The sequence below is a fragment of the Oryza sativa genome, chromosome 11, assembly GCF_034140825.1.
Source record: "Oryza sativa Japonica Group chromosome 11, ASM3414082v1".
Taxonomy (NCBI): Eukaryota; Viridiplantae; Streptophyta; class Magnoliopsida; order Poales; family Poaceae; genus Oryza; species Oryza sativa.
The window spans coordinates 28,617,581-28,630,670 of record NC_089045.1 but is presented as its reverse complement, the minus strand read 5'-3'; the positions used below and the strand labels follow the sequence as shown (position 1 = coordinate 28,630,670).

The 13,090-nt window shown below is 49.1% G+C and overlaps 1 long non-coding RNA gene across 2 annotated transcripts; it reads right to left on the bottom strand.

Annotated features, from left to right (window-relative positions):
• Positions 1-1,265: 1,265 nt before the first annotated feature.
• LOC136354038 (uncharacterized) lies at positions 1,266-3,542 on the bottom strand. Of its 2 annotated transcripts, none has more exons than XR_010737739.1 (3): positions 3,067-3,542; positions 2,694-2,759; positions 1,266-1,570 (listed from the first exon to the last, which is right to left on the bottom strand). It is a non-coding gene; the product is annotated as an uncharacterized lncRNA (long non-coding RNA). The 2 variants fall into 2 exon arrangements; XR_010737738.1 differs by having other exon boundaries at positions 3,081-3,542.
• Between the last annotated feature and the right edge of the window lie 9,548 nt (positions 3,543-13,090).

Sequence of the window (13,090 nt, the reverse complement as noted above, 5' to 3'; positions counted from 1 at the left end):
CTAGAAAAAAATCACGTATACAAACTTTGCATACGCACATCTTAAAAATAAGGAGAAAAAAGAGAAACTGGAAAAAAACTAAAACAGAAAGAGAAAACTGAAAAGGTGTATACAAAGTTAGTATACGTACGTATAAAACCTAAAAAATACACGTATAAAAAGTTTGTATACGCATATACAAAGTTTGCATACGCATATACAAAATTTGTATACACGTATACAAAGTTTGTATTTGTGTATATAAGGTTTGTATTTGTACACCCGAACTATCGCGGTCGTCCGAATTACTCTCCTAAACCACAAAACTGGATATTCTTCACCCCCCAACTATGCAAACCGGACGAATTACCCCCTCGACCCAATCCGCGGTGGTTTTGGTCTACGTGGCGTACGCGTGGTAGTCCAGTCAGCAACTTATTTATTAAAAAACAGGTGGGCCCCACATGTCAGTTTTTTCTCTCTCTCTCTCTCTTCTATCCCTCACTCTTTCTCTCTCTTCTCCTTCAGAGTTCAGACGCGGCGGAGGCAGCGAGCGCGGGCAGCAGCGAGGTGAGGCGAGGCGGCAGCCGCCGGGGGGCTGCGTGCCGCGACCACGTCGACCTCGGGGGCCTCCCGGTGGATGACGGCGGCGCGCGGGGCCGGGCGGTGGGCAGGCGGCGGTGTGAGACGAGTGGGCGGGCGCTAGACGGCGGAGGCATCGGTGGATGGCGGCGGCGTGAGACGAGGGAGCGGCGGACAGGTGGACGGCGGCGTGCGGGGCAGGGCGGTGGGCAGCGGCGAGAGACGAGGCGGCGGCGCGAGACGAGGGGGCGGGCGCGGGCGGTCGGCGGAGCGCGGTGGCGGAGCCCGACCTGGGACACAGAGCCGGCAGGCGCGTGGAATCAGGAGGCGGCGGCGACGTGGGACACTGTTATAGCCTGAATTTCCGTTTCAGGATTTATAAATTATTTAATAAATTATTAATAGAATTTATATTAAATGTTCATTAATTTACAAGTGAAGTTAAATGTGGGAAATAAAATTTCCTAAATATAAAGCATGGTTGGATTTAATTTTTATTAAATTCTCCATTATTAATTATACTCTCTGGAATTTTCTCGGATTTTTCGAAGCTCAATTCCTAATTTTAATAATATAAAGAATATTTCAGTAATTATTCACATATTAAATTAATCATTGCATGAGCTGGTTTCAATTTTGTTAAATACTTAGAGTGTCCAAGTATGTTCAAGAAGTTTCTTTGAATTATTTGAGCATTGAAAGTATTTTTAATAATGGAAAGATCATTTCAGTGATTAATTTAATTGGGAAAAGTAATTTGTCACGCCCGGAAATTCACTAATAATTTCCGAACTAATTTGTGCATAAATCCTCGTCCAGGAATCAGCCGAGGTACACAAACTGACAAATTAATATACAAATCCATCATAATAATAACGTTACATACTTACAAAGAAAAGAAAACAACAGCGGAATTAACGGTCTAGCGATGGCTTCAGCTCCACTCCCACAGGCAGCTCAACTGGGGTATAAGCCAAACGTCTTCTCCTTCTGGACCCTTTATCTTCAACTGAGGTTTGATGATTATTGCAAGAATGAGCATATGACATACTCAACAAGCCACACAGCAAATATGCAAGTGCACAAGGATTCCAAAGGATGGCATAATATAGGCTCATTTGCAAAAGCAGCATTTAGCAAAACATTTAAGAGAAGTAAAACAGTGAAGTAATTAATCAGAAATTTTAATCAACACTGAACAGCACACCCATGCTGCACAGGCCCAACCATCCTGAACAACCATACCCGGCTGTACAGATCTAACTCCAAACCAGGAGCTAAACAAATTATTACCAAGTATTAACATCCATATTTACTGTGAGAGGTGTGAGACTAATCACGAAAAACATTGCTCAACCCGCCCATAACCGCGGGCACGGCTATTCGAATAGTTTTACTCTGGCCAGAGGTGTACCACTGTACCCACAAGACACGATTCCACACATGTTGCTATGCCCCGAAATACCACCACGGCATTGCAAAGGGGGAAATCGTGACAATACCCTTTGCACAACACAACTCAAAACAGTGCACCGTTCCTGGATCATAGTCACCCCCTTATAAACAAGGCATGGACTCCCCAGCGACCCCCATGGACTTCTCGCCACTTCACAGTCTGGCGCACTATAATGAATCATGCTATACAAAAGATAAAGCCGTTGCCCACGCTGGCTTGTGGTTGGTACGGTTAATGTCTCACAACAGTAGCTCGCGAACCGGTCCTTAATTGCCATGAGCACAACCATCAAAACCATATGCTCACAACCCACCTTAACCAGGTTTTAATTATCAATTAATTAACATCACACGATTAACCATCGTGAGCTACCATTAAATATAACCATAATTAATAAGAATAATATAATATAGTTTATAATTAACCCCTTTAGTTATCTAATGTTTCTATAGCTAAGCAAACTTACATATAGCATTTAGCTGAACCAATCCATTATATAAGGTTCATGCTAATCAAATTATAACCCATAGGAAAATAAGATCATCTTCGGCCATTAATTAACGGGGAAAGGTTCACCACCCGATGACATTCAAAAATAATGCATAGTTGAAATAAAATAATAGCTTTAAACGGGTTCAACATGTTCAAAGGGTTATTTGGGATCTGTGTGACTTGCCTTGGGCTTCCGCAAACACTTCCGAACCTTGCTCAACGAAAACGCTCTCCTCCGGAACGTCGGAAACTAAAGCAAAAAGACTAAAATCAACAAAACAGTACAAAAACAAGCATAAACAGTACATGTGGATATTTTTAACATGTAGATCTTGATTTTAGAAAAATTTAGCAACTTGAACCACCTGAAACGGATCTACGGTTATTTAGTTATGATTTTCCGAAGATTTAATCTATTAGAAAAACGAGAAAAAGAAAAACCGATGACGTCATGCTGACATCACCCATGGCCGAACCAAGATGGCGACCTCGCCGGAGATAGAGCGGCTGGCTGCGGATTTGGAGGGCATGTACACGTAGAGGACGACGAGACGAACCCGATGGTGCTCACCGAAGTGCCGAACGACGACGGATGACGGCCGGCGACGAAGAAGCGACGGCGGCGGCGGCTTGCACGGTGGCGACGGCTCCACGGGTCACGGGAGAGGACGGGAGAGGGGGCAAACGAAAGAGGAGGACTAGGGGGTCCTATTTATAGCCTTGGATTGAAGAGATCGGACTCCTCCCGCAAGAAATCGCTCCGGGAAAATCAAAACTCGGTTTTGGAGATAAACTCGAAAACGAGTTTGATTCGGATAAAATACCCAACGATTTGCTCCGATTCTTGGGGGAAAAGATAGAGGAGGATGAGAGGATCAAAACCCCTCAAAAATCCGGAAGAAACGGGGTCGGATTGGAGCGGATTTGGAGGCGGAAGGCGGCGTAAGGTGGCAGCTCGGGCTCTGTCCAGAGCTGGAAGATGAACAGTAGCAGAGGGAGGAAAAGTAGACTTTTCCGGCTGGGCTTCATTTCCTCGGCCCGATTGAAGGAGGGAGGCAAAACAGACTTTGACAGAGAGAGAGGAGGGGGCGGCTGCTGGGCCGATTGGGCCGGTTCGGCCGCGCGGAGAGAGAAAGAGTTGGGCCGAAATCGGCCCAACGACTTAGGGAAGGATTTAAAAACTTTTTCCAATTAAAATAATCACTGAAATGATCTTTGAATTGTTAAAAATACTTCCAATACTCAAATAATTTCAAGAAAAATCCTGAAAATACTTGGACACTCAAAGTACTTAACAAAATTATAATCAGACCATTTAATGATTAATTTAATATTTAAATAATTGCTGAACTTCTCTTTGTATGATTAAAATTAATAATTGAGCTCCGAAAAATCCGAGAAAATTCCAGAGAGTATAATTAACCATGGAGAATTTAATAAAAATTAAATCCATCCATGCTTTATATTTAGGAAATTTTATTTCCCACATTTAACTTCACTTGTAAATTAATGAACATTTAATATAAATTCTAATAATAATTTATTAAATAATTTATAAATCCTGAAACAAAAATCAGGATGTGACATAATTAAAATCCGCTTTTCCTTTTCGGGCCGAAATAGGAAAAGTTCACCTTTAGTCCTCGGCCCGTTCTTCCTTCTATTCGGCCGGCCTTATCCCCCCGAATTCTAGTTTGCATCCCTCCATCTATCAGGCTGTGCAATAGAAGCCCAGCCAAAAGTCTGTTTTGCATCCCCTCGCTACAGTGCATCTTCAACCTCCAGCCAGAGCCGAGCTGCTGTGCCCGTGTCCTGTTGCCGCCGCCTCCTCCTTTCAAATCCGGCCACCCCATTGCTCCTCTTTCCAAATTAGTTGCGGGAATGGAATCCTCTCAATCTCCTCTTCCTCCCGGTGCCCACCGTTTGCATTATTGTGCCGTGGTTCGCCGGCAACCGCCGCTCCTATGTCGTTCACCGGTGTAGATTTTTTCCTAGGGTATTAATCCAATCTAATCTAATTCGTTGTTTGTCTAGCGTTGTCGTCGTCTCCGTGTGTTGCCGCCGGGTCGCCGTCGTCATCTCTCCCTCTCCAATCGCTTTGGTTCGGTGAAACTTCTATCCGTGTTCCCTCGGGTTAGGTTTCAATCCCTCGGTCATGTCGCCGCCGCTATTGCTCTAACCCTAGAGCAGCCGCTACCGCGTCGCTTGCCGACTGCCGTATGCACCGCCGCTGCCGCCGGCGCCTTGTTGCCGCCGCGTCGCTGTTTAGCCGCTGTACGTTGCCATTGCGCAGCTGCTGTATATGTGCCACCGTAACCGCTCTTGTGCCGCTGCCGTGCGCACCGCTTGTCGTATTGCTGTGCCGCTAGCTGCTGCCCTAGCGTCGCCGCTGCGCTAGCTGCCTAGCCGTCGCTGTGCCGCTCCCTGCTACAGCCGTGCTGCTGCTGCTCGTGCGTGCCAAGTCGTTGCCGTCCCGCTACCGTAGCCACCGTTTGCCGTCGCTGCTGTGTCGTGTCGCAGCCGTGTACCGCTTTAGCCGTAGCCCGGTAGCCGAGTTGTAAAGCCGTAGGTGCATCCCTAGGTTCCTACCGGCCTATCGTTTGCCGTACCGGGGCTTTACCGTGAATCGTGTCTAGCTCACCGGTTTAGCCACAACCGTTGTTGAGTTGTTCGCTCGTTTGTTTGAACGAGGTGTTTCCCCGTGTTTCGTTCGTTCGTCCGTATTGAGTCGTCCTTTAGTTTAGAACCGTTCATAGCGCCGGTTCCGTTCGCCGGTTTCGGTTGATCATTTGGGTGATCCCGTGTCACGTAGTTCAATCGGTATGTCGTGAGGCTCGCTTGCCAGGTCAATCCAAGCCATCCGATCTTGGTCGACTCGGTCAAGATTAGTCTCAGCCATATAAACCCATTCTTTTTTTTCAGTGGCATATTATTTCTTTTTAACATATGTCATCTATCAAATATGATCCAATCTATTTCCGGAGGTTGTTTTAATCTTTTATCTCAGTTATAAATCATTTGTAAATTGTTTAATTAATTTGGAATAGTCTTTTCTTTAATAGGCTTTAATTGGAATTAAATCTTGTAAAATTCGTAATTAACTCATACGAAATCGGAATGAGGCCGTTTAAGTCTCATAATTCATCTAAAATCATGATCTACATGTTTGTTTACTTTATATGTTCTGTTTATTTGGTTTTTATTAGTATTTTTCCTCGTTTTGCGTGTTAGCTTGTCGTTTCCGTCGTTTCAAAGGTTCGCGTGTGTGTCAGAAGAGTTCAAGAAGATAATTGAAGACCAATTATTGCAAGGCAAGTCACACAGATCCCAAACACAATTCCTTTGAGCATGTTGATCCTATATTTAAATTCTCTATTTATTTCAACTGTGCATTTATTTTTGAATGTCACTGGGTGGTGAGCCTTTCCCATTTAATTATGGCCGGAGATGACTTTATTTACCTATGGGTTATAATTTGATTAGCTAGAACCTTATATATTGGTTTGGTTCAGCTAGATGCTTAAAATAGATGCTTAGCCATGCTTAGAAACAATAGCTCACTAATGGGATAAATCATGCTTCACTATCACTTATGGATATTTAATGGAAGCTCACGATGGTCAATCGTGATTGGTTAATTAATTACTTGCCAATTAAAACTTGATAATGGTGGGTTGTGAGCACATGGTTTTGATGGTCATGCTTGTGAAAATTAAGGACCGGTTCACGAGTTTCGGTTGTAAAACATTAATCGTGCCAACCACAAGCCAGCATGGGCAACGGCTTTATCTTTTGTATAGCATGGTTCATTGCGGGGCACCAGACTGAGAAGTGGCGGAGATAAGCCCACGGGGGTCGCTGGGGAGTCCATGCCTTGTTTATAAGGGGGTGATTATGATCCAGGAATGGTGCGCTGTGGTGGATTGTGTTGTGCGAGGGGTACTGTCACAGCTCCTTTCTGAGGTACCGTGGTGGTATTGAGGCGCATGGTGACATGTTGTGGGGCTGTGTCTTGTGGATACAGTGGTACACCTCTGGCCAGAGTAAAACTATTCGAATAGCCGTGCCCGCGGTTATGGGCGGGTCTAACAATGTCTTTTGTGATTAGTCCCACACTTCTCACCATAATAAATAATGCTATAACTGCTAATTTGATTAGCTCCTGGTTTGGAATGGTACATTCCTGGTTTGGAGATAGATCTGTACAGCCGGGTATGGTTGTTCAGGATGGTTGGGCCTGAGCAGCATGGGTGTGTTGTTCGGTGTTGATTAAAATTGATGATTAATTACTCTACTGTTTTACAATTCTCAAATGTTTGCTAAATGCTGTTTTTGCAAATGAGCCCTATATTATGCCATTTTTTGGTATCCTTGTGCACTTGCATATTTGCTGTGTGGCTTGTTGAGTATGTTATATGCTCACCTTGCAATAATCAATCAAACCTCAGTTGAAGAAAAAGGATCCAGAAGGAGAAGACGTTTGGCTTATACCCCAGTTGAGCCGCCTGTGGGAGCGGAGCTGAAGCCATCGCTAGACCGTTATTCCGCTGCTGTTTTTCTTTTCTTTTGTAAGTATGTAACGTTATTATTATGATAGATTTGTATATTAAATTGTCAGTTTGTGTACCTCGGCTGATTCCTGGACGATGATTTCATGCACAAATAAGTTCGGAAATTATTTGTGAATTTCTGGGCGTGACAGACACAGAGCCAGCGGGGCGTGGCATGCGGCGACGACGGCGGACAGGGGCGAGGACGACGGCTCGCTTGGGCAGACGGGGGAGGAGGGAGGGGAGGGGTCGCCGACGAGGAGGGAGATCGTGATGGGGAGGAACATGCACAGGACAACGTTCGCGGTGAAGGAGCTCGACACGAACGACGAGGAGACCGAGGAGCGGGAGGCCGCCATGGCCAGCATCCTCGAGCTCTACCGCCGCAACCTCATCGAGCGCCAACCTCATCTACCGCTGCTCACAGCCCCCTCCGCGCCCGCCCGCCTCCGGCCTCGTCTCCTCGTCCGCCGCCCGCAGCCGCCGGCCGCACGTCGGCGTCGGCTCCTCGCCCGCCCGCCGCCCGCAGCCATCCCCACCGCCGGCCGCCCGTCATCGTCGGCTCCTCGCTAGCCCGCCACCCGCAGCCATCCGGCCCATCCCCGCTGCCGGCCGCACGTCGGCGTCGGCTCCTCGCCCGCCCGCAGCCATCCATGCCGCCGACCGCCCGTCGGCGTCGGCTCCTTGCTCGCCTGCCGCCCGCAGTCATCCCCGCCGTTGGCCGCCCGTCGGCGTCGGATCCTCGCTCGCCCGCCGGCCGCCGCCATCCCCGCCGCCGACCGCCCGTCGGCGTCGGCGGTCGGCTCCTCGCCCGCCCGCCGCCTGCTGTGTTCACCGAGAGAGAGGGGGAGAGAGGAGTGAAAAAGAAATGCTGACAGGTGGGCCCCACCTGTTTTATTTGTTTTTTTTTGCTGACTGTACCGCCACGTGTGTGCCACGTAGGCTGAAAACCGTTTCGAATCGAGTTAGGGTTGTAATTTATCCGGTTTTAAGTGTTTGGGGTGTCAAATGTCCGGTATTGTAGTTTAGGAGGTAAATCGTACTACCGGAATAGTTCCGGGGGGGGGGGGGGTAATTCGTACTTTTTCCTTAAAAAAACTAAAAAAACATAGAAAGGAAAAACAGAAAAAAAAAGAAAACTGAAAACTGAAAGTACGGAAAAAAAAGAAAAAACATAAAAAAGGAACCGTATGAAACCCCACAAAAAACGGCGAAAAAAACCAATGTGGACCCCCACTAAGCGCGGCCGCCGCGCCCCCTCCCCTCCTACGCGCGCCACGCGTCCATCCGCGCGGGAAGAAGGGCGCGCGACTAGTCACTAACTAGCGATTTCGTTATCAGTCGCCGACGGCTGGGGTCACCATGCCAAACAGGTGCTTCCTCTTCTCGTGTGCTAGAGAAGTAGAGAGGAGGTGGCCTCGTGGTAGGGTGTTCGTTTGGTTACAGCCGCCGTAGATGAGGGGCTGAAAGCATGCGGCGGTGCTCCGGAGAGGCGCATGCATGAGGGGGAAAGGGGGTTTTGGAGAAGAAAACTCCCAACCCTTTTGACAAAAGAAATTTTATGTACTTGAGAAAATATCTAAAGGTATCGAGATTTTACACTAAAAATTTTTTATACTTAAAAAAGTTTAGTATTTAAAGGTATTAAATTTTATATAAAAAATATAATACCTCTGATATCTTCTTAAGACGGTAGAATTATCCTTATGAGAAACTCCCAAGGTAGGCCGTGCCATCTGGTTCGAACCCGGCCTGTCACGCCAAGACGGCCCCATGTATGTGACATGGATATGTTACTGATGCTGATGCAGCGTGACATTATTGGTAGTATTATTGTTCAGTGTATAGTACCGAGGAGATGAAGGATAATACTTTGCAATTCAGTGTTTGAAGAAGCACATATTTTGATATTGGACGTAACTACACAGCTAGGATAAATCAGCTACCACTTCATCTATAAGAGACACCATCCACCTATACTTCAAATACAATCTTCTCTTAAACTACTAATCCGATCTACGATCCGATTACACCGTTGTGTTCGTAACAATTAAATCTTTACAACGAGATCTCACATAATTATATTTTGATGAAAAATCACAAATTACTTTTATGATATGTCTAAATTACTTTTAGATTTCACTAAGTTACTTCTTAGATATATAAAAGTAAATTCAGTAAAACCTAAAAGTAATTTATATATATTATAGAAGTAACTTAGAACAAAACGAAGATAACTTTAGCATGTCATTTGAAGTAAATCCGTTGTAAAGATAAAAACATAACTTTATCTAGAAATTAAATTAATCAGCACAAATTATGGAATTAACTAAAAAAAATTAATAAAAGTAATCGCTTCAGAGCATTATGAATGTATAGGAAGTATTTTAATCAAATTTAAAAGTAACTCTTATATATATATATATATTTATAGATAATTTGTTCAATGAAAAAAGGCATTAATTAAAGTTATTTTCTTCTTTTATAAGTTACTTCTATAATATATGTGTCACGCCCCGAACTAGTTCCGACCGGAACAAGCCCGTGACGCTCCAAATAAACCTGTTAATCGATACCAGTCCCAGGAGACAGTGCTGGTATCACAGGGAGACAGAATATCACAGCAACAGAGGTCTCTTTATTATAGAGTAGAATTACAGTCATGTTGGGCTGCGGACAGATCCCGAGCTCACAACTGCATTACAAAAAGAAAGCGGAAGCCAGGACTTGGACCAATCATCACAGGCGCGACTTGGGAACTAGGCCGAAACCCTAAAACTCATCATAGCCAGCTTGCTCCTGGAAGAACACCTCATCAGCAGGATCCGCTTCATCTTCTTCAGCAACTGGGGGGGGATTATTTAAATAGAGCAAGGGTGAGTACGGGAGTACTCAGCAAGCCAGGGGAAATAAGTGTTTAATGCAGGCTTCAAGGAAAGACTGTTGTTTTCGTAATTGAATTTATTTGAACTCTTTTCTGAAAACAACTAAGTGAGTGCTTCTCAAACGACACGGATGAGACAGTGCGTCTCGTCCAGTCGGAGTATGTGCAATGCATCAGTCTTTAGATCTTGAAACAGGGTTGGCACTCGGCCAACAGCTTTTTAAACGGCCTCCCGGGCCAACAACTCTTCAAACGGCCACCCGGGCCTAGCTGATCCCGTCAGCTACTGATTTTTCAAACATCGAACCCCTTTTCACAACAGCAATTTCACAAGCAGTAGACAAACAAAACTACGCTAGGAATCACCTCACATCCGCCCATGACCGTGGGCACGGCTGTTCGAACAGTTTGTTAACCTCTGCAGAGGGGGTACACTTTACCCACACGACATTACTAACCCGGATCACCCAGCCCGTGGGGATCAGCCACGTCGGGAGACCTCCAAGCTTTCATGACAAGGCATTTCGAAAGCCGATACAGGTTTACCATATGCCGACGAGAGGGGTCCCAGACCAACAACAGGTTAGGTCCCAGACCATACTGTGCCAGGAAGCCCAGGGGTCCTCCCCGACACCACCCCGGCGAATCCACATGTCTCTCGGCATCAAGGCTCCCCTGATAAGCTAGTTACTCAGCCAGGGGTGTCCCATTCCACCCATGTGGTCGTACTTGTCTTATGTTTGGATGAAATTCCAAGGAATCGGTCCTTAAGTGCAAGAGCGGGAAACCGTACACCCGGTACGTTCCCCGGTCCGCGGTTTTGGAAATTCATTTGGTTCGCAAGCACCGACCCAAGTGTCGGGTTTTCCAAGTCTTTTGTAAAACTCCAGTTTTACCCAAGTTGTTACTCAGATTTTAAGTTTGAAGGCGACCGTCGATACTCGCACAGAGTGCTCGAGTATCGAGGCGCAACTGGGTGGTTACAAGGGGACGTGGTATAGCAATTAACAAAGGAAGGATCAAATGCGACCAATTAGGTAGGTCCGCCAATCTGCCTTGCGGACGGGACAAACAGATTAAGTGCGATCCTATCAATGCATAATATTTTGCAAGCAACATAATTAAATTTCAAATATAGGCTCAAGATGTTCAAAGGTGGCTTGCCTTGCTCGAGATTTGGAGCTTGATCCTCGAAATCCTCGCACTGCGGGTCTTCGGGCTCTGAAACTACACGCGAAACGGGACAACTCAACAAACGGCGAAAATAAAGCCCTATTAATGACCTCTAAGCATGCCATTAGATAGATCTCGAGATTTGGGGAATTTTGGAAGTTGAACGGAGTCAAACGGATTTACGGCTGGGAAGATATTGAATTTCCAAGATTATCGGATTTTTGGTCTAAAGGAAAAAGGATTAAATTAAATTCTTTTTGGAAAAGAAAAAGAAAAGAAAAGAGGGAGGGAACATAGACTTTTCTCGGGCGGCTAGGGCGCGGCCCAAGAGATTTGGGGCGGCTCGACCGAGCTTAACGGGCCGGCCGGCCCAAGACGGCCCAAGCGCGCGCGCGCGCGGGAGGGAGGAGAGAGAGTCCGGTGGACCGGGCTCACCACGCGCGGTCCCGGGTGGGACCCGCTTGTCAGCGGCTCGGCTCACCGTGCAGAGGGAGTATGCGGCGTACGCGCGTGGGCGGGGCTGGGACGCGGTGCACGCGCGCGGTTCGCGGAGGAACGGATGCGGCGGGCCCACGCGCAGCCTCACGGCTCACCGCGGACCACGCGCACGGGGAGAAACGGAGGGAGCGGCTGGCCGGGTCGGCTTATCCGGTCGCGGCCGAGGTGGCGCCTACGTGGCAGCCACGCGGGCCGGCGGGAGGTAGACGACGACCCGGCCGCGAATGGACGGCGGGCGATAGCGGCGAGCGGCGGGGCGAGCCACGGCGATACCGGCGAAGGCGAGCACACCGGGTGGCTGCACAGGACGAGGGGAGACGAGCCAACGGCTCGGATTCGCCGGAGGGAGTCCGTCGGTGGCGGATTGCGGCGGTGGCAACCGGCGGAGAGGAAAGGGGGAAACGGCGACGAGGTCCCGAGGGGCTAATTCCCGGCGGTGAGAGCATCTTCGCGGCTTCGGGAACTCGACGCTTGCGTCGGATTGGGCGGAACTACGCCGAGCGAGGCTGGCGACGAGCGGGTGCTACGGAGCTCGGGCGGCGACGGCGGCGAGCACACGGCGAGTGACGGCAACGGTCGGGGCGGCGCCGGCTAACTACGGGGAGGCTTCTCAAGCTACTACCGAAAGCTAGGGGGAGGAGATGGAGCGAGGAGGAAGAACGGAGAGAGGCACTACCGTGCGGAGGAGGGGCGCTGTGACGAGAGGCCGACGGCGCGGGAGTAAACTTCTCCGGCCTCGGGCCGACGAAGAGGAAGAAGAAGGCGCGCCCGGAGTCCCCTTCCGCGTCCACGAACGCACTGGCTCCTCCGACACGCGCAACGACGATTGGCGACGGCGAAATAGAGGGCGGCAAAGGCGCGGAGGCGAAAATGAGGGAGGGAAGGGAGGAGGAGACGGGGCGACGCGGCAGAGGGAAAGGAGAGCTCGGCCTCCGCCTCTTGGCGGCTTGCGCGCGGAGTGGCGGGGGCCGGGGGATGACGACGGCGATGACGGTGGGATGGTTTGGAGCGGCGCGACGACACGGGCGACAGGCGCGGGCTGGCGCGGCAGAGGGTGACGGCGGCGGCGACCAGACGGTCGGCCACTCGGCTTGCGCGCGGCTTGCAACGGGCGGCGTCCGCGCGGGCGCGCGCACGCGAACACGGCGCGTGGGAAGCGGTTTTGCGAGCGGGAAGCTCGCGCGAGGGGAGGGGCGCTCGGCGCGGGCGACTCCTGCGCACGCGCGCGCGGCGAGCGGGCGGAGCGGAGGGGAGCGGAGAGAGAGGCGCTCGGCGCGGCTCTCGCACACGCGAGCAGCGAGCGGGCGAGACTGAGCGGGGGGGGAGGAGCGCGCCGGGGGGAGAGAGAGAGAGAGGGAGAGAGAGAGAGAGATGGGCCGAGGAAGAGAGAGATGGGCCGAGCGAGATTCGGCCCATCGACCTCGGGGGAGGCAAAATAGACTTTTGCGGAGGAATTTGATTGGAAGGATTTGGATT